The sequence below is a fragment of the Oryzias latipes genome, chromosome 19, assembly GCF_053564925.1.
Source record: "Oryzias latipes strain Hd-rR chromosome 19, Olatipes_Hd-rR_3.1".
Lineage (NCBI taxonomy): Eukaryota > Metazoa > Chordata > Actinopteri > Beloniformes > Adrianichthyidae > Oryzias > Oryzias latipes.
Genome location: NC_136255.1, coordinates 5,753,902 through 5,774,539, shown reverse-complemented (window position 1 = coordinate 5,774,539; position 20,638 = coordinate 5,753,902). Strand labels below are relative to the sequence as shown.

Sequence of the window (20,638 nt, the reverse complement as noted above, 5' to 3'; positions counted from 1 at the left end):
AACATATTTTCATGTAAGAAGCACCTTCTCACAATGAGCATTGGCTTCCTCACTTATAAGAAACAAACTGGAACTGTCTGTATTTTATGATACATCAACCTCCCATCCACCCACTCATTTCTAAAGTTAAATGTTTCAGTGGGTTTTTGTCTATTACACACAAAAAGGATTCATGAAAAATTGAAGTTTTCAAGTGGTTTCACATGTGCAGTTTTATTGACTTTTAACTTTATGTAAACAGTGTTTTTAATTGACAGTTTTATAACAATAGTACATTTATAGCAGATGACTCTTTCCCTGTTCTTTAAGGCTGAGAGAAAGTCTGAGGGATGAGGGTAAAATACTGCAGCTTTACAAAGGAAGCAAAAATATCAGGGAATGTCAGGATCTGTGTTTCTATCTTCATCAATGTCTTCATTCCTGTAACACAGGCAGAGAGCACTCTTAACCCTTGTGCTATCCTTGACCCCACCCTTACATTGACGTGTTCTCCCTACCATGACAAAGGTGGAAAGATTTCATGTAATCCATGGACACCAGTGAAGATCACAAATCAAACTCCCAAACTCCCAATGTTAAAGTGCCTAGGATAGCACAAGGGTTACAGGCATGGTGTTCTCTTGTCATTCATTACAGCACAGCTGGATCGTCTCCTGTGACCTCATGTATTTTCATCCAGGATTGTTCCATTCAGGAAAGCAGGTCAGGGAGACCCATTGTTACTTTGCGCAGAGTCAACATTTGATTATTGGACCACAATGGTTTAGTAATAATCAGGCCAAAATACACTTATCAGTTTTTTTTTTCGGGAGGTGTTTCTTTATGGGTTTAAAGCAGTGTTGCCTCATTTCTTTATTTATTTAAGAATTAGTGATGAAACTCAGAATATAATAGCTATAACCATGAAAGTTTGTATTTCCAGAAGACAGTGGACTTATAAATAATCATCACAAAACGCTTATATCAATTAGATATTCACTTTGTGAAATCGATGATGTCATATATCCGCCATTTGAAAAGAAAAAAAAGTAATGAGCATGGTGTCCGGATTGCTTTTAAAATTCAGGGAACTACAAAGTGCAGCACTATATAGTCTTTTAGTAGTTAGGGGTTAGGGTTGGAATTCGGACAGAGCCTTAAACTCCTACCACACTAAACCCACTTGAAATTCTTGGATCCCTGAGTGTTTTTTTTCTTTTTCTTAGTGTTTTTTTCCATGCCTACATGACATATCCCCCTATTGTCACTGATCACACTAACACTAACAGGATGAAGAGCTTTCCTCACCTTCAGCCGCCTCACCCCTCCGTCTTTCAGCACATCTGCCAGCCTCATGACAGCCAAAGGATTCATAAACAAATGACTTCCCTCACAGTGATGTGCCATTCCACCTCGTTTACAGTGGAATCCTTTCCAAGCTGTTTGAAGCTGAGACCCGTGACTATAATTTACAGGAATGTCCCAAGAAAACATGCTTTTCCTTCACACAGCACATGTCAGCCTGCATGCATGGACCAGTTTTCCTGAAAGCAAAACATTGCCATTTGTCCTGTGTTTTTGTTCCGTCGCCGTGCATCTGCACAGCAACCAGCAACTACCACCTCAAACAAAACATACACCTTCTGATTAGTTGCCTCGTGCATTAAACACCATTTCCAAAATGTTGACAGAAAAAACTGCATCTCACAGCACAAAAACAGGCCTTCTAGAAATGAATCAAGACTTCTTACAATTGTAAACATCTTTCTTTAAATGAGCAAAAGAAAATCTGCCAATGGGGTAAGAAAAAGGATCTTACCAAAAATGTTTATTGCAAGGAATAATTCTAGTAGCTAAGACGCGTTTTCTCAAACTATGTGTTGCTAAAACATTTAAATTTCATGAAATAATAAAAATTTGCCAAAAAAGAACTGTACACTGTTCTCTTACTTTTTCAACAATAATGCTAATTTAAACAATATTTTCTACAATTTCTTTCTAGAGAACTAGCCTCAAATGATTATGAAGGTTTGTCCATCCACTCAACATCGAGCCTCCTCTTCCTCATGGATTCTTTTACAGTTTTTGACACTGAACCCCTCCTGACCTCCTTCAGTTCATATTTGCTAGAATGGTCTACATGGCACCAGACTGCTAAACTTTCTAACTACAGAGGGCTTCATGACTTCCACTGTTTTGTCTTACCTAACTGTGAAATATCACAACAGTGTCAATCTGTGTGTGTGTGTTTGGACTGAGTTGAACTCCACAAGAACAGAAAGATTGAGTTTTACATCAAAGGTTCCACAAAATCAGAGAATCCGTATTTATCCCAACATTTTCCCACATCATCTAACCGCCAAGCTTCTTTTAAACCCAACCATGGCTTTGCAGCTTCTGATTGGCTGTACACCATAGAGGGGATCAACAGGGCAAATATCTGGAAAAATTAGAATGGTGGCCTTTAAATTCTTTTTTTCTGTCATATTTGGATTTGTTTAGCCACACATTTTCTCTATGGTCTGTTTCCTCCAGCAACCCTTATCAGTGTCCTTATGTTTCTCCAGATGTTTTTCTTTGGTGACACTTTCTTTCCAGTTTCCTGTTTCCCAAGTCTCTGGCCACTTAGAAATGAACTCATTATTTTCCACTTATGGTGTGAAGACATCAACACGGGATGTATGTATTTAGGGTGATAGACATTTTTCAATTCATCATTTTGTTCACTAAGTTTAACCCCGCTAAATTTCGTTGCAATCATTAGATAGACATTTCATTTTATGGATTCTAGAAGAAATCCCAATTATTGCTGTTCTTAAGTGGAAAGTAGCTTGATTTTGTGGTTCTGTGGGGGAAAGCAGCTTCAGAAAATATTTATTTTCAGATAAACAGGATATTCTGTGATCTATAGATTACAGGATCAAATTGAAGAAGTTACTGAGGCTGATTCAACTCCAGATCGAGCTGTAAAGTCAGATTATTCCAGAATAAGAGGCCATATTTGGTGCATCACCTGGGTGTGATATTTTCACCCCCACAGTCTGAAGCTGGAGTCTACAAATACTGGACCTTCGTCATCACAGGAGGCTTTCCCACCAACCCACTTTCCTTTTGTTGGTCTACATGATTTAAGGTTAGATTTATCGCAACTTTATTGACAGTTAACATTCTGACATTGACTATAGATTAGGACTGGGCAATTAATTGATTGATTTCAATTTGATGTTTTAAAAAGATCTATTTTTGGGGAAAATCGAGATTTTATTTTCCCAACTCGCTGCTCTCTTGTGCTTCCGTTGTTTGGAGTAAAGTTCAGTCTGCTGTTCTCTCGCAAAGTGCAGATCTACTTCCACGAGGCTGAAAAACAAAACAAAAAACAAGCGCAGGCGCCACGAGAAGTGCCTTCAACCCCAGTTACTTCTGTTAGTTGCCTCCGTGTAGCTTTTAGTTCAGGATAGGGGTGCCCAAATCCAGGCCTCCAGGGCCGGCCTCCTGCTGGTTTTCCAGAAACCCTGCCTTTTCTGCTATTGACTACCTGGATCAGGTGTGTTTAGCCAGTAAGGAGCTTCAATGGCAGGAGGGTTGGAAAACATGTAGGACACCGGTCCTTGAGGCCTGGATTTGGACTCCCCTGGTTTAAGCTGATGAAGCAGCTGAACATGTGATGATTATCAAAGGATCCAGAAAGAACTGGAGGACAAACCTAACAGCAGCAACATAAAAGTTTGATTAAAAAGTATTCATTTGGAGACAGCGGTGTCTTTAGACACTGATGTCACGATGCTATGATACTATGATGCTACGATGCCATCAAAAACAAAAAAAACAGTTGTTTTTATCTGATGTCTTTATTATGTTATGACTTCCTCTCTGATTGCATTTAAAGTAATGTCATTTTTTAAAACAATACCTATAGTTTTTCTTTGTAAAATAATGGAATAACTGGGTTGGTAGATTTTTTTTAAATCTACAGGTAAACGTGTCTAGTATTTCTCTCTCTGAGATGCTCAAGCTAACGTTAGCTCACTAAACATCTGCTGCACTAAACATTTTTACAGCTTGTATTTAGTTGAACTTTGTGTTAGAGCCAATTTCCAAAGTAGATGTTAAAATATAATCGTTTTTGTTCAATATGCCATCATTTGTAATTTTTGTTAAAGAAAGTAAAAGCAGGGAGGAAAAAATCGAAAATAGAAAGTGGAATAAAAAAATTAGAGATTTTATTTTTTGGCCATATCGCCCCGCTCTACTATAGACAATAGTAGTAGTATTTAAATATGGGTGATATTTTTACCTCATCATATGAATTTCTTAACTGCTCTGCAAATGTTATTTGATTTATGCAAATATCTTGTATAAAGGTTGCATAATATTGTCATCTGCCTTTGTGCAGTTGGATTATTATTACAGTAAAGTCAAATATATCAACATTTTGAAAGAATGAAACATGAAAAAGAATGAAAATAAAAAACACAACCTGGATTGCCTTCTGGAGCGCGCAGAAGAAGACCCAGCGGAAATCTTTTACTTGAAGAAATTCTGAGACTAAGATTACAGACCTTAATTGAGTTTGCCTTTCCAGAAAATTCTGCCAAACAAATGTGTTTTATTCACCAGCAGCAAAAACCAATAAGTGAAGATAATGAACAGAAAAACAGGAATATGAGCTGCATCAGGAAGACTGGAGGCGGGTCGTGCTGGTTCTGCCAAGAACAGTCTGCTTTGAACAGAATCCGTTTGTGAAGTTTGATTTTGAACGGTATTACTTAATAAGTCTATTTTCTGTCTTGATAAAACATTATAATTACCAAAACAACAGCAACCTTTTTCATGAATCTGAGGCAAAACCTTACTTATATAGTCAACAACGCATTTAGAAGACTGGACTTTAGCTTCTCTAGACTACAGCATTTCTAATAACAGACGTTTATGTATCTGCATCAGTCCCAAAGCCAATTGATCTAAAGCTAAAAAACTAAACTTTTATCTGTAACAGAGAATGAAAGATTAAAAAAGAGTGTGAATGGCACTGAAGCTAAAAGACGAATACAACTCATGGGAGAAAAAAAAAATGGATTACATCATACTTGATAAAAAAGTCAGGCAGTAACAACGCTTTGTAGAAAGCACCAGAATAAATAATAGATATATGGAAAAAGAAAATGGAGAAACTTGTGAATATGCAGCAGAGAGCTGGGCTCCCTCCTGCAGAGGTCATCAAATATTCTGTTCTGTCTTCCTTCCTGATTTATTCATCTGATTTTCAGCTTTGAAAAGTCAGAAACGAATTAGCGATTGATTTCACACGCAGCTGAGTTTTTTTGAGTACAAGAGCTAAAAATTGAAAAGCTGTTTATTCAAGTCAACAGGTAAAGGGTTTTAAAACTGTTTTCAGAAACTAAAAGTCCAATGTTTCCTGTGTGGAGGGGAAAATGCTTTACCAAAACCAAATCAATTAATGCGTGAACATTTTCTAAAGTTAAAGGAGACACAGGTCAAAGGGTAAAATGAGTCCTTTACTGTGGGGCAGATAGAGGGTCTGCGGATGGGGCTCTCTGCCAGTCTGAGCTGTCGCAGCAACATGGAAGAACACGGCCATTGAGCAGTTCCAGTTCCAACATGAGCCGGCATTCCTCACATAGCACGCCCACCATGCTGCCCTCCACTGTCCATGTAAGCACCCCCCCTCTGCGTGCTAACTCTGACGTCTGGGGCAAAAACAATAAAAGAGGCTTTAGAGCAATAACGTAGGTGTAGAGCAAGTCCTTGTCTTCTTTTTTTTTTATTGAGAAAAGGCAAGCTCAATGCAGAAATGAAAACACCAGGCGCTAGAGTCTGTCTGTTGTTCTGTCTGGTTGCAGCAAACAAAGCAGGAGAAGCAAAGCATTCTGGGCTTTGATAATCTCATCAGAACTCTGGGCGCTCCCCTGAACTACTATTGTTCTGCTTACGCTATATCTTTCTGCTTTCAGCTGAAGCATGGGGGAAGAAAGCCGCTTTGATGTTCAAAACGGAGCTGAATCTGTTCGTTTAGGTGAGATGAAGGGAGAAGGGGCTTTTGTACTCGTCAAAACAAGTCCTGGTTAAGTTCAGCTGAAAGTGCAAAAGACTCTGAAGTACCTCAGAGTACAAACACAAACTACAACGTCAATAAAAAGCCAACACATAAAACTGGATTACTTGCTTTTGTCTCATTCAACAGCTGACAGACGTGTCTGATGGTTTGGTTTACCACAGAACATTTTCTTAAACTTTTCCAAGTTCTGCACGCGTTAGAAAGCATTAATTCTAGCTGTGAATGTGTGAGCATCTGTCAAATTACACTGACTGAAGTCTGAGTGCTAGCATGTGCACAAAAATAGTGAAAATTGCGTTTTTAACATGTTCTTGTGGCATTTTTCTAATGGTGGAGAACATTTATGACAGAATTTCAGATTAAAACTGCATTTCTGAGTCTTTTATTCAAATCGGGATGAATCAGGAGCAGAAAAAAAATGCAGTTTGAAAAAGTGACATACTCGGGGCCAAAGTCTCACTGCTCCGCTTTGTACATCCATGTACATCTTTCTTTTCCTCATCTGAGCTGAAACTGTACGTCTGCATATCACTCGCCATTTTTGTTGCACCGCTAATGTTAGCTTGGGGTTGTGAGGGGTTGTTAGATAGCGGGAGAGTGTGTAAACAAAGGGATGATGGGATAACAGCGGAGGCTTACCTACGCACAAAAACAGCATAATCATGGCTAAAGGACTGGTGTGATGTAATAAAATAAATATATTTCATTTAGCACATCATGTGCCTAGCCTATCAACGTGAACACATTCAAACGTAAAGTAGGGACGCCACGATTGGCTTTCCCCATAATATGGTTCAACAGTGTAACATAGTTTGGGTTTAAACCGAGAATTGTGGCATCTCTAGTTTACGGTCAAAGAGTTATGGTATGTTACCCCCATTCCCATTTCTTTAGATACCTTCAACTTCGAAGCTTTATTTCAGCTTATTCCCTCATTTCCCATCTTGCCCACCTGTCTCACTTCTAGACTCCATTTGAAACTTAAAATTTGCGTCAGGGGAAGAATTGGGAAAATGTACTATTTGCTAAACAAATACAATACAAAACAAAAACCACCCCTAATATTGCTAAAAACCCAATGGGAAGAGGATTTGGGCTTAAATGTCACTGAGAAGATGTGGGAAAAAGCTCTACATAGAATATATTCTTCCTCAATTGGCTCACGTTACACAATTACTCAATTTTAAATTGTACACAGACTCCACTGGTCTAAAGCAAAATTTACAGTTAAACTTACAGTTCATTCTGTCACGGCGTGGGGGTGGCTCGAGAGCCGGTAGGACCCAGATGCAGAGACGGGAGGCCAACGGGTTCAGGACTAAAGGGTTTAATAACAGAACAAAAGGCGCTGCAGAGCCAAAAGCAAAAACCAAAAACAAAAACTCACTGTGGCGTGGCATGAAACAAGGAACGAGGAACGAGGACGCTAAGACATGAAGACGTGAACACCATGACACAAGCTAATGGACCAGCCCAGGAGGAAGGCAGAGACAAGACTTAAATACAGACAGGGCAGACAAGACACAGGTGAAAACGATCAGGGCAGATGGGGACCAAAGGAAGTAAAACTCAAAAACGTGACAAGACAGGAAACCTTCCAAAATAAAACAGGAAACAGAACCAAACAAGACAGAACAAGAACTAAAACAAAAACCAAGACAAAACAAACTCAAACCATGACACATTCCAAATATTGATCCCATTTGCAATTGATGTAAACAATCAACAGCCACCATCTCACATCTGTTTTGGTCCTGTGTAAAATTAAGTTGCTTTTGGCAGTTCCTTCTGTAATTGCTTCAGTATTTGGTGTAATCCCACAGGATCTTAATCTCAACCACAAAGCACAAAATATAATTATCTTTGGGACCTTGATTGCTAGGAGACTTCTTCTTCTCAAATGGAGTGATCAATTTCCTCCAACTTTTAAGATGTAGATTAATGACCTCCTACATTATTGGTTTTGGAGAAAATTAGTTTTTCTGCAAGAGGTTGCACACAAGATTTTTATACCGTTTGGCATCCCTTCTAAAGTTATATGAAGAATTTAGATGTCACCGCTGTTAGAATATTTGACTATTGACTCTGAATTAAATTTGCAAGTAAAAGGTTTATTTTCTTTTGAAAATTGATATTTTACAAAATATTTGCAGTTTGAAAGAGTGGTACAGTTATGGGAGATGAAAGGGAGGGTGTGTGGAGGTATGTTATCCTTTTTGTACACTGTGTCAAACTTGTATCTTTGTACCTTCTGTTTAAATGTGAGATAGCATCATTCCAGCAGAGAAAGGTCTTACGCTAATATGCAAAAACTTCATTAATGAAGAAGTGATTATGCAATCAACATCAAGTCAGTCATGCAAAGAAATCAGGTTTGCGCAGTTGTGGAACACTTTACATTGGTAATGTGTTGCATATCAGTGCAAAAAGACGTTTTCTCCGTGTCCGAAGTATCTGATTTACTCTGATCCCGTAAACAGCCGAAGAGTTACAGTAAGTCGAAGAGCGTGTGTTATTTAGGTGTCGGCGGCGACATCTCTGTGTTAAAGGGTTAAAAGCAAACCCAACATTTACGGGCAGAATGGTTTTTTTTCATAGCAGAACTGTTATGTCTGACACCCACTTAAGACCATAACAGCAACACTTGAATCCCAGAAACGTCAACGATCATCCCAATAAACACTGAAGCAGAGCAGATGTGGAGCATAAACTGAGTGTAGTTTCCCTGGAGGTCTCTGAAGACTGAAAAAAACAGTGAAGCACAACTTAACCTAATTTATTGATATGAAAATTCCACTAAATTTAATGCAAACATTAGAAAGGAGCAAAATGTATTTTTATAGTAGTCCATTAAATATTTGTCTTTTTTTTACAAAACTATTTCTGTTCTAAATAACTTTTTAAATTAGTTTTTAAAGTAGGATTAAATACATTCATGAATAAAATGATTGTATTATTAATAAAACTAAGACAATTGTCTTATAATATTAATAATAATTATAATATCAATACTACCTAAATGCTGCATCTATTAATACAGCAAATAGTCTAAATCAGGGGTGTCAAACTTGCAGCCAGCGTTAGTCCGGCCCACACATAAAGAGTGAAAATTATATGGATGTTTTATTTAAAAAAGCATGCTTGTAGTCCATTCCTGTGGCGAGTAATGATTTTTTTTTAAGAAATAACCGAAATGTGCAATTCGGCCACTAGGGGGAGCAAAGGAAAAGCAAAACAGGTGAAACAGCAAATCTCTGCATGAGCCAAAAGCGAAACCTAACAGCTGTGTCTGAGTTAGATGTAGTTTGATTCCTCGTGAGTCTCCCCACTGTTGCTATGAGAATGATCAGTGGTGACACAATAATGACCAAAATGTTGTCAAAAAGAAAAAAAGGTTGAAGTGGAAAGCCAAACTTTCCAGGAAAAATGGACAGAGTTTAATTTGTTCACAGAGCTGAATGCAAAACCTGCATGCTTTGTCTCTTATCAACAGGTGACAGTGCTGAAAGAATATAACATTCAGCACCAGAGTCAACATAAAGAAAAGTTTCACCACTTGTAGTTAAGAAAAGAAAAGATTTATCAACAATTAGCTGAACTGAAAAAAACAACCGTCTGCATTTACTGCAGCCGTGACGTCAGGGATGGAGCAGTGATAGCTGCGTTATGCAAACAAGTTGGTGCAAACATCCAAACAATTTTCAGATGGAGAACTTATGGAAAAATGCTGAAGGCTGCGGAAGTGTTGTGTCACATTAAGCAGTTGACCTTTGCTAGCATTAGTCTGTCAAAGATTACAATCAGATCTAAAATCTCTGAGGAGACTTGGATGCCAAATAAAGGAATCCAGTTTTTATTGCATTTTCGGTCACTATTGATAAAAGCACCAACATCACAGATATTTACAGCTATGCATATTTATTAGAGGTGTTGAAGAGACAGTCACAGCAGAGTTTCTTGAGTTGATGGACACAACAACAGCTGATGACATAATCAGCTCTCTAATTACTGAGCTGGACGATGTTGGAGTGAACTGGTCACTCATATCAGTCTTGTCACTGATGGCATCCTATCAAAGGTCAGGAAGAAGGCAGGTGTTCAAAAATTCAAAATTCAGGCAGCAACCAGGAAAAGACTCTTGGACATTTCATTGTGTTTTATACACTTGAAAGACTGTTAATGTGTAGCTGCACAGAATCTGAATCCTCATATTGATGGACGGGTGAAGCTTCAGGAGAGAAAGGGAGGTTAACTCCAAATTCTTCTGTTGACTGATTTTTCATTGATTTGCACATTTACATTTTAGGCAGGTGTTTCATTTTTTCCATAGCCCCTCTTGAGTTTATTATCGGAATTGCTCCAGTGTCGAATGTAAAATATTCAGCCCGTATAAAATTGAATTGACCTTTTTTTTTAAGTAAAATTAATTTTATTTAAGATCCATTGGCCTCTGTGAATGAATGTGTAATAATAAGTGATTAGGTACATGTTGGTTGAGGCATTTTTCCAATTGAGTAAAAAAACAAAAACAAAGCTGTTATTTTGCCTTTATGTTACTGGTCCGCCCCACTTGAGATCAGACGGGTTGAATGTGGCACCCAAACCTAAATGAGTTTGACCCCCCTGGTCTAAATAAATGAACTACTGCTTCAAATCCCACATTCTACTAGTATTTGAACAGTAACTTGCAGAAATTTCCATAAAGCAAACATCTACAGTATATAGGAGTCTACAACCAGATGCAGGGGCAACCTGACGAGCTACTTAAAGGCTTTTCTGCTGCTTTGACATGAACCACTTCCACTCTTGAATTTGCTGTGAGGCTGACCTGTAATCTAAAACATTTCCTTTGAGTTTTGCTGTAGGGAACACAAACCCACCTACACCCACTCTGGCTTCAAATTACCCAACGGTAAAAAAACCAATCTGTTAACAGACGAACCCCTTGACTGGGATGAGGAGAGGGTAAAGACCACACAAAGTAACAGACTGCAGCTGAGATCCTAAAATACAGGGAGGTGAGGATAGGGGCCGTTTAAAGCTGTCATCTGTTTCAGACAATAAAAGGTTTGCGCTTCATTAGACACTAAAACGCTCTTCTGTCCATCTGGACACACTACTAAGAGACAGAACGGCTTCCTTTAATTGAGCCACAAGTTTAGATGCATCCAGTTGGGCAAAAAGTATTTAGTCAGCCACCAATTGTGCAAGTTCTCCTACTTAAAAAGATTAGAGAGAGCTGTAATTTTCATCGTAAGTTTACCTCAGCTATGAGAGACAAAATAAGAAAAACAAATCCAGAAAATTACATTGTCTGATTTTTAAAGAATTCATTTTCATATTTTGGTGGAAAATAAGTATTTGGTCACCTACAAACTAGCATTTCAGTCAGACAACTCTTGCAGAAGAATATTTATTTCACAACATCTTTAGGTTTTCACAACATCTTTAGGTTGGCATTCACAATTTGATTCACAACTTCGTTTTGGCATAAGGCTCCGTTCAATTCCTTGAGACAATTATTTTTTCCATACACTTTCGGGTAACAAAACCCCCGTAACAGAGCCCACAGGTGGAAGCCGGGGAGGAGGGAGGGGCAAAGAATGAGCGCTGAAGGTAAGAGAGAATGAACAATTGTACACCTGACTTAAATAGGACGCTAAGCAGGTGAGTTAATTGACTGACCCGCCCTAGGGGAGTAACCTGTAATTCTGCAGAGTGTCTGCCCGAAATGCGACGAGTCGCTATATTTCTGGCTCTCATAGACCTGTAACTTCTTCTGTAATAGGATCTCCTGTATTTCCTGCGTTAACGGCACCTGTTTGAATTGGTTATCTATATAAAAGACACCTGTCCATAACCTCAAACAGTCACACTCAAAACTCCACTATTGCCAAGACCAAAGAGCTGTCTAAGGACACCAGAAACCAAATTGTTGATCTGCACCAGGCTGGGAAGACTGAATCTGCAATAGGTAAACAGCTTGGTGTGAAGAAATAAACTGTGGGAGCAAATATTAGGAAATGGAAGACATACAAGACCACTGATTATCTCCCTCCATGTGGGGCTACACACAAAATCTCACCCCGTGGGGTCAAAATGATCACAAGAATGGTGAGCAAAAATCCCAGAACCACACGGGGGACCTAGTGAATGACCTGCAGAGAGCTGGGACCAAAGTAACAAAGGCTACCATCAGTGACACACTATGCTGCCAGGGACTCAAACCCTGCAGTGCCAGAAGTGTCCCCCCTGGTAAAGCCAGTCCATGTGATGGCCAGTCTACAGTCTGCTAGAGAGCATTTGGATGATCCAGAAGAGGATTGGGAGAATGTCCTATGGTCAGATGAAACCGAAATAGAACCTTTTGGTAAGAAATCTACTCGTCGTGTTTGGAGGAGAAAGAATGCTGAGTTTTCAAAGAACACCATACCTACTGTAAAGCATGGGGTGGACACATCATGCTTTTGGGCTGTTTTTCAGCAAAGGGACCAGGATGACTGATCCATTTAAGGGAAGACTGAATGGGACCATGTATGGTCAGATTTTGAGTGAAAACCTCCATCCATCGACAAGGGCATTGAAGATGAAACATGGCTGGGTCTTTCAGCATGACAACGATCCCAAACACGTTGCCCAGGTAACGAAGGAGTGGCTTTGTAAGAAGCATTGCAAGGTCAGCCATATCAAGGTCAGCTAGCCAGTCTCCAGGTCTCAACCCCAAAGAAAATCTTAGGGGCAGTTGAAGGTCTGTGTTGCCCAAGGACAGCCCCAAAACATCACTGCTCTAGAGGTGATCTGCATGGAGGAACGGGCCAAAATACCAGCAACAGTTTGTGAAAACCTTGTGAAGACTTCCAGAAAAGGTTTGACTGCTGTCATTGCGAACAAAGTATTGAGTTGAACATTTGATATTGATCAAATTCTTATTTTTCCCCGTTATTTACAAATGAATTCTTTAAAAAATTAGACAATGTGATTTTCTGGATTTTTTTTCTCATTTTGTCTATTATTGTTGAGGTATTGTTGAGGTTGAGAAAAATTACAGGCCTCCCTCTAATCTTTTTAAGTAGGAGAACTTGCACAATTGATGACTGATTAAATTTTTTTTTTGCCCCACTCTATTTAACTAGCAATTTAACATTCATTCTGCAAAATATACATTAAAAATTCAACCCTTTAGTCTTCAGAAAAGATTCTTAAATTGTATTGTAAAGAGGTAACTATTTGTTTGAATAGTGGATTTAAATGGTTTCTGTAGGTTTTACTTGTGTTTTATATGTTTTTAGTTTAAGTGTCTTAGAAGGTTGTTTGGATTTCTCTCTGTCTTCCTCCCATAATCCCAGCAGCTTCCAGTTATTGCCTCAGCTGTTAAAAATGACCCCATGTTGGTATTACATCTGCGTTCAAGCTGAATGCAATTTGTGCCTCAGATTTGTGTCTGCCGTCTTTATTTTGATGTGAATCAAATTGTCCAAAAGCATGTTTATAAACCTGAAGCTCCAGACGTGCGTGGGAGGAGCTACAGCTGACCTTTATTTTATAGGCTGAAAGCGCTGTGCAGGACCTTTCACTGCGTCTGTACTTTGACTTAACGTTGAATTGCCTTGGAGGTTAACACAGCTTTAAAGTCTGCGTTTTCAGTGGTTTCCTGTCAGAAACCATTGTTTTCTGTTTAGTTGTGTCATGAATGACTGGAATCCTGCTTAAGTCTGTCAAGTTATGCATGTTTTCAATTTTAGATTATTGTTTTTGATTGAATTTGTTAAAAAAAAAAGGAAGTTTGGTTTAATCCGCTTTGGTACTCCTGTATTTAGGTGGTTCGTTGATTGGCACCATCCCAGACCTAAGATTTCATTAAACTACAGCAGCTTTCTGCAATGAAAGTCACACTTGTATTTATATACCTGAAAACTCATCCAGGAGCATTTATTGTTTGACTGAAAAGACAGGTTATTGCTTTCCCTCCTCTGGTAGAAGTCTGCATTTGGGAATGTGCTGCTGAATTCACCTTTTGTCTTTGGTAAACTGGTGCTGGTGCCTTTCTTTAGTTAGTTTTGATTATAGTTAACCATCAAGGATGTTAACAGAACAAAAAAAACTACTGAAAATGAAAGGAACTCATGTTTTTATTAAAATGACAAAAAAAAAATGTAATGTGATATATTTCAGCTTCATGAAATCAAATGTTAAGACATTTGCCAGTTATAAGATGGTTGTTTAAATTGCAAAAGCAAACTAATTGGTTTGCCATTTGGAATTAAAATCTTCCACAACCACTTGCTTCAACATCAGATTTTTTTTCTGTGTATTTCTGGTGTAATAATTGTTTTTTTGTGGGCTTAATTGGATATTTGAGCCTCAAAAAAATGGAAATGTGTTTATGAAGCAGGGTATTTTCGGATGTGGCCAAATGTGCTGCTGGGTAATGTATTTTAATGCACTTAAAGCAAAATAAGATGAGTTTTCCTGCTTTTCCAGCTCCAGGTTTTACAGGAAGACGATACATGAAAACACTAATCAAAATCAAAACACTTGATTTGTGTCTCAGTTTATCAAAATAAAAACCAACAGAACTGTTTCCTTGTTTCCTAAAGAAGGACGTGGCACACCCAAAGGCATACAGGCAACTTTCTAAGTGACACACTTTCCTTCATTAATTCACCATCGTGGAGCCTCTGCTGGAAGTGGGTCTCGGAAAAAAAATCCTCAACATCAAAATAGTTCCAGGCAGCATTATCTAAATATTTTCACCATTGTTGAAAATAAAGAGAGCAATCTCCCAGGGTGCAACTGGCAACTAGGTCAGACTCACTCAGTACAAGCTGACAATAAGCCAATGTGGAAATGAAAGACATGATGGGTTGTGCTGCATCGATGTTCACATGGGAACCAGCCAGGCTGCATCAGTTTACTTGCCTCCACCAAACACGGCGATTAGAGCGGCGTAAACACACCTGCAGGTTCTGGATTATGTAACATGTTCTCCAGTCTGCACCCCAAGGACCAAACACTTTGCATTCCATTCAAATCATCTGTTTACTCTGTGCAGCCCCTCCTCTCATCTGAGCATGCTCCTGCTTTAACTATGAGACCTGACGCTCTACCATTTCAAAACTACAAGTACCAAATACTAAATGGACAACACAGAGTGTATGTCGTTTTTACAAAACATTTTGGTGTCATCAGCTGTGCGTTCTATCCTGAAAATGTGTTTCCTGTTATCCTACTGGCAAAATAGCCGCTCTTCTACCATCGCATACAATCAGAAACTTCATCAGCAGCGGCTGTGACAAAGAAGGCGTGTCCAAGTAAAGGGTCATATTTGTACACACTGCAGGACATGGAAACGTTTAACGAAATATGCTGCTTATAAAAGCTAATTGCATGTTTAAAGTGGGGCTATCTGAAAACATGGACATATTCAAACATGACATTTTATTTCTGTTGTCATGAATTGTAGATTCATCTGAACGACCAAAATGAAGCGTTGAAGTTTTTTGATTTATTTTATTTATTGATTGATTTATGTCAAGCATTGTAATCAAAGCAATAAAGAATTTACACACAATTGTCAAACTTATTACAGAAATGATAAAATGCATAGATTAAAAAAACAGAAAATAAAAAAAAATTTCATTTAAGTCACATTTGCTTAATTAAACCAGTGATCATTAACTAAAGTCAAGTGGAGCTTGATTTATTGCTTGAAAAGGAGTGGGAAAAGCGTTCTTATATAATCCCACCCCTACTGAGTTCATTCATTTGATAGTTTTACAGTTTTTGTAATCCAGTTCTGATCAGATAGATTCTTTTCAAGTAACAAAATCCTGTGCTTAGTAATGATTGATTATTGATTTTTAGCTGGTGATTACTGTTTCATATCAGTGTAAAGCTGCTCTTCCCTGCTTTAGAATCTGCTGGAATCACATTAATTGCATAAATGGTTGTGTTACTGTAGAATGTCAAATGGCTGCCAAAATAAAATGAATCTCCTTAATAACAAAAAGAGGAACAGATTCACAAACCCACCGCCATAGTTGCAAAAAATGGAAGTTAAATAAATTTCATCATAAATATAACACTTGACTATGAATCTGATTTTTTGGGGGGGAATACCAGACTTTTTAAAATGGGAGTCAATGGTAAATCGCCCCCATCAGCAACCTGCCTCTAGTGGTCATTTGATTGGCGTGTAAGCTGGAGGATCAGAAAGAATATACAAATGTGTTTATAATTCATAGCTTTTATAATTTTAGCTCTTTACACCAGCTAAAAAGCTACACTTACAGAATGTGAAACATCTCTGCAAAAACGGACTTAACCAGATGTTTACAAAGCAGTTTTACACACTCAGATGATAGTATTGCTGTGCAACAGTTTGGTTTTAGTTATTTTTACCATCAGTATTTATAGGCATGATATTAAATATGAAGAAACATTGGAATGACGGTAAAACCAGAAAAATAAAAGAACAATTTTACACAGTGGAAGAGGGACATGAATAAAACCGTACGCCCATCTTATGTCTTGTGATAAAAGAAAATAAAGAAACCATGGACCTTCCCCCCGAAGACACACACAGATTAAAACCAAATCTCCTAAATCCTTTCACAAACACTAAGATGAATTGTAGATTCAATAACATTTCCAAAATACAAGTAATCGTCTATGCTTTCTATGAAAATGTTTATGCAATGATGCTTAATGTGTTCTCTGAACGCTAGGAACATGTTGGCATAGCTCCCATATACTTCAAGGTGAAATTTACTAAATGAAACTTAAGAACACTATTGTTTTAGTGACAAATTGTGCCCTCAAATTTCATCCTAATTTCCTCTCCTTAGTATTAACTTGTTAATCTACCAAATAAGTAATCAGAGTTTGGATTAAAAAGCATGTAGATTTGAGTTTGGACTATTAGTGTGATAACTTCATCCTTCATGACTGATAAACAGATTGAAATGAATGGCTTTGTAAGCTGGACTTGAAAAGCGATAAGGACTGTGTTTCAGATGAGGGGATGAAGAGCGTTCCAGAGTCTGGCAGCAGGGCAGATGAAGCTGCCCACCCCCACCTCATTAATGGTGAAGAGACGAACCTTACACTGTAAAAACCAAGTACAACTCAACCCCTCCACTCTCGTCTTCCCAAATAGAAAGCAGCCAAAATCCCATAACCTTCTATTCAGAATTCTTAGTCATTTTATTTGTCAGAATGAGCATTCTTGCTTTGATGCCTCCTTGCTAATATCTTCTTTTTTATATTATTTTTTTAAAGATAATTTTTCTTTATCACAAGTTTTTTAAGTTATTAACTGACCAAGCACGTGGGTCTGACGTCTAACATCTGAGGCGTTAGATTGACAGATTTTGGGCAGCCAATGGCAGTGGGCTTCATCCACGCCGTCTGTGAAGGCCTTTACCTTCTTATTTTGAAATTCTTTGAAAAGCATTTTTAAGAAAAACAACAAAGATTTTCCCGTGCCTCTCTGACTCAGCGCGGATGAACAAGGAGTGAAAAACTCCAAAAATAAGAATAAAGGTTAACAAATGCAAAATTACCGTTAGTGTTCAAATGTTGGAATGTTTCGCCCTCAACGGCTCGTACAATTCTCCCAAGCCTGCGTTATTGACTGTATAAAGGGAAAGCTGAATACTGTCTGTGTTTCCATCACACAAATGCACAAAAACAATTCTAGAAATGTTGAAAATACTTAATTTAGCTGTTTCCATTCAATCATAACTATGCAAATATACCAAATCATGTGATAAGTCATTCAAAAACACGGCTGTGAACAATACTTTGATTTACAGCAAAAACATTCAAATTTCTGTCTACGTATATCTCATAAGCAGCTAGGGATGGAAGATATAATGACTAAAGGAGATTTTTAATATAGCAGGGAAATGATAGAGAGCTGTCAAATGATCACATCTGGACTCTTTGCCTGGGAGGAGGGAATAACATAAAGTGTTTGTCTATGGGGAAAGAAAAACGATCCATTTTTGATAGGATGGACCATTTGCCCATGACAAGAATTTCTGTTTTGTTGATGTTTAAGGAAATTTGAGGTGAACCAGTATTTGATTTTGAAAAAGTAAAAGAAGGCAAGATAAATGAATTGGCTTCTCTGGATAAGTAGAGATGGGTGTCATCTGCAAAGCAATAGAATATTATATTTTATTTAGGGAAAATATTGCAGAGGAGGTATGTAACAAAAAGCTAAGGCCCTAGGACAAAACTCTTGTGTACACCAGAAACATCCCGGGAGGGTTTGGATAGGAAGGCTTGAATAAACTGACTTTGGCCAAAAAGTTGATATTTAAACAGATTTAGGAATTTAGGGGGAGAGCATGAAAGGCCAGTGGAAGAAAGTTTATGGAGAAGAAAGAAATGTTGTTTTATATTTAAACATTTCAATCCAGTAGGATGAGGATAGTTAATAAACCAAAGTCATCTGTCATGAGGTGGACATTGATTTGTTTGTTTTTTATGATTGTAGTTTTAAGGCTGCGGTGGGGACAAAAACAAACTGTAAAGGTTCCCAGAAGCTATTGTCTGTTAGGTAGGACTAGAGAAGTTAGAGGGTTTTTTTAAAAACATTTTTGCAATAAACGTTACAGTAAAATGAGGGGGAGATTAATTATAGGGGGAGAGAATAATTATTGTTTGAATTTGGGATATTTCTAACACATTTGGGAAACATCTTTTTAAATCAAATAAAAAGGGTTGGCTTTCAACTTTTGTTGAATATCTGTAGTCTTTAAAGATAAAAGATAAGAAGTTTTATGTTTTTGCTCAATTTTGAATAGGTTCTTGTTTGGAAAAATACTCAAAAATGTGGAAGTTAGAAGATAGGGCAATATGTTGACCCCAAATCTAGAAAAGCCAACGGTAGACTGCCCTCAGACTGCAGCGTGTAATGCAATGAAAAGAATTTACAACTAATTTTGTGTGCAACAGTCATTTAAAGAAGCTTTAAATGACAAAATTTAAAGCTTCAAATGTCAAATTCTGCAAATATTCCCAGACAGAGGAGAACAACGGAGCACTAACGCTTTTGCCCTCCATTAAACCAATGTGCAGCCCTGCCCACCAACAGTTTTAGATTTAATAGAGATTTGAGGACAAAAAAACAGAAGCAAAGCTGCTTCCTGTCTCGGGTTGGCCCAGCAGCACCTGGCTGCCTGTGCTTCAACTACCAACTCTAGTCTGATCATTGTCACAATGGCAGAGCCTTCAGGCCATTTTCCACTGATGCTGATAAAGTCTAATAGCCAAATTGATTGAAACATCAGCTGCTTTGGACACTGACCTCTTTCAGCTAATGAACTGCTGTGTGGTGATTTAACCAACGCCACAAAGAAAGACATCTAAACCTTCCTCCATGAGTTAAGCAATGATGTCACTTCATACTAAGCTGTTATCACATATTAAACTAAGGTTGTAGCCGAAAACTTTCACTCCTTAGTGCACCATTTAGTAGTGCTGCCGTAATCTACAATTCCAAAATCGAGTGCCCTCGAAATTTCCCACAAGTCTCAGTGAAAAACCAGCGTGCATCAATGCTCAGTGGATTGGTGAATATAGACCACAAAGCATTGTAAATAGTCTTAGTCAAATGTGCATCTTCATTAGGTTTTTAATTCTTAAAATCACAGATTGGTTCCAATTCATAATTTGTCATACATTTATAAGCACACTGGTATCGAAAAGGAATTGGTTTTGACAGATAGTATTGTTTAAAAAGCAGATAAAATAAACATAGCATTAGATAACTCTTTTCCAGACATCAGAGAACGTTTTAAATGAAATAAAAAGCGTTTGGCTGTTTAGAACAAGCTAATGCCAATTATGAAATACTGAAATGTCTCACCTCATTACAGAACTGCAGTGATTTCTGTTTTTTTCACTTGACACCTCATCCTAAGCCTTTCAGAACCACTGTAGTGTTTACACACCAAAGTCAAGACCTCATATTCAAAACAGCAAAGAGATGAAATGTAAATAAATGCATAAAAACAGAAATTACACAACAGCAGCTTCCCCTGCTGATTCTAATTATTGCTAAATTCCTCATTTAGGTTTCAGAGCAAACTTGTTTACTTTTCTTCGGTTTAATCATGTGCAGAGATCCAAAAACAAGAGGACGTGTGCTGGGCATGCAGGGGCAGGACGAACCGCAATCATGCATCCAACTGACTTCTGCTGCTTCAAAAACAAAAAGAAGAGAGCTGCCAAAAGAACTTTAATGAAGATGAGTTTGCCACCCAACTATGTGCAGCCTAAAGCCAGAAATAAAAGGTTGGTCATGCTGGATTAAACTGTGCAGTCAGTCGCAAAAAAACAAACACACACAGTCAGTAATTCCTTTGGTAAATTCCTTAGCAATCTTAGACAGGCTAACCCATCTGTCATGGGAGGAGAAGGTTCAGGATTAGTGTCTGTGTGTGCATGTGTGTGTGTTCGTGTACATGTGTGGCACAGAGCAGGTGAACACCAAAGCCGTTCAGAGTCGACCAGTCTTCCACCCAGCTGTCTCATAAATGAAGTGGAAGACTGATTAGCCCAGATAGTCCT

At 38.1% G+C, this 20,638-nt stretch overlaps 1 protein-coding gene across 13 annotated transcripts in view; it reads right to left on the bottom strand.

The window, feature by feature from the left end:
* Positions 1-20,638, bottom strand: part of LOC101167247 (caskin-2) — an 85,155-nt gene that overhangs the window by 41,901 nt on the left and 22,616 nt on the right. The window contains exon 1 of one of the 13 annotated variants that reach the window (XM_078938014.1): positions 7,293-7,376. The exons of the other annotated variants lie outside the window; for them this stretch is intronic. The gene's annotated coding sequence lies outside the window, so the exon portion shown is untranslated. Of the gene's footprint in view, positions 1-7,292; positions 7,377-20,638 lie in introns of those variants that run through there. 13 annotated transcript variants of the gene reach the window in all.